We start from the raw sequence: 1,479 nt of genomic DNA on the forward strand, positions 1-1,479 counted from the left end.
CAATATGGGTCTTTCTTAATTTGAAAACTGTCTGAACAGTTGGTGTGGATTTAGCTTTTGCTGGCCATGCAAAAGTGCAGGTCCACTACTTGTGGCTGAAAAATTATCTTCTTCCCTCAAGCCCTTCATCTGTTTAATGATTCACTTTGTCAGCAGATCCAAAACCATTCTCTTTACTGGTTGAGGGAGATGCTCCTGCCCCTCTGCTTGGCCTGACTGTTCTGTGATCCTTTCTCTAATTGTCACTGAAACCTGAGCTACTCTGCCTGCCTGTGAGGGGCCAACACTTGAATCCCTCCTCAGCGTTTAAACACTTTGTGTGCCTATATGCAGGGGGGAATGGTTTGAGGACACAGAGCAGCCTGTCTGTAAGGGGAGTGCTTTCTGCAGCAGAGCCGTGGCCCGGGCCGGGCGGAGGGGAGCGCGGCAGCCATTGCCCTTTCCGTGAGGGGCCGGGCCGGGCGGGCTGAGGGCACTCGGGCGGGCCCACGGAGGGGCCGGGCCAGGCTGGGCACACCACGGACCGTCCCCACCCGGCTCAGTCGGGAGCCAGCAGCATGCGCTGCTCTTCCTGAGACACCTTCTCCTACTACAGCATGAAATTCACACCCGAGTGTTAGGGAAAAGGTGTGAAGAGCAAAACCTCCCCCGCGCCGCTGGGAGTGGGGCCGCTGCCCTCACGAGTGAAGGCTGAGGGGAGCGGCCATGCAGGCGCTCTCCGGGGCTGGTGATCACGTCCCCAGCACAACCTTTCGTGCAAGAGTCGCAGAGTTGTCAGGAGGTAAAATGGTTTCCTCTTTTCATAGCTGTTGCTCCTTTAGAAATGCAAAACTGCCTGTAAGTATCAGGTGTTTTCCCTCTGTCGTTATCTGGTTTGTAGCTGTCTGTTTCAAAGGCTCGGGTTCTCCTCGGAGATAATTTTGGTCTCCTCACAGATATGAGAACCACACAAGGAGGCTGCTTCACGCCACCATTAGAAGGATGAGAGGTTTTGCTTAAATATCATTGGCTGTAGACCACAAAAAAAAAAAAAATTTGGTGTGAAAATACTGCAGTTGGTAAAATATTGATAACTTAAATGCACAAATGATACAATTTTTCAGGAGCAGCTCCAATTTAATGCCTGATGGGGCAGTGCCATTCACACCTGTTTACAAAATGCCTCTCTGTCTAGATTTGTACATTTAAAAACTATTGCTGAGATAGCAAATCACTCTTTGAATCTAATTAGGTAAGTCATCTCTATAAGTGTTGCTTGCTCAAATGTGGCCTTATAAAAGAAATCAAACTGCAAGCATTTTTCCAGTCAGTGGAATGAACAACCAGAATTTGATGGTTGGCATGCTCTGCCTCACTGCCACAGGATATTCAAAATTGCAGGCTGTCTTCAGGAGCAAAACCATGTTAAACCAGCAGGATTTCAAAGGCCAGGACTATTTTTACTGATTTTAGACTAGGAAGCAAATTCGTCTCCTGTGA

The sequence above is a fragment of the Passer montanus genome, unplaced genomic scaffold (genome assembly GCF_014805655.1).
Source record: "Passer montanus isolate IOZ18808 unplaced genomic scaffold, ASM1480565v1 scaffold5, whole genome shotgun sequence".
Taxonomy (NCBI): domain Eukaryota; kingdom Metazoa; phylum Chordata; class Aves; order Passeriformes; family Passeridae; genus Passer; species Passer montanus.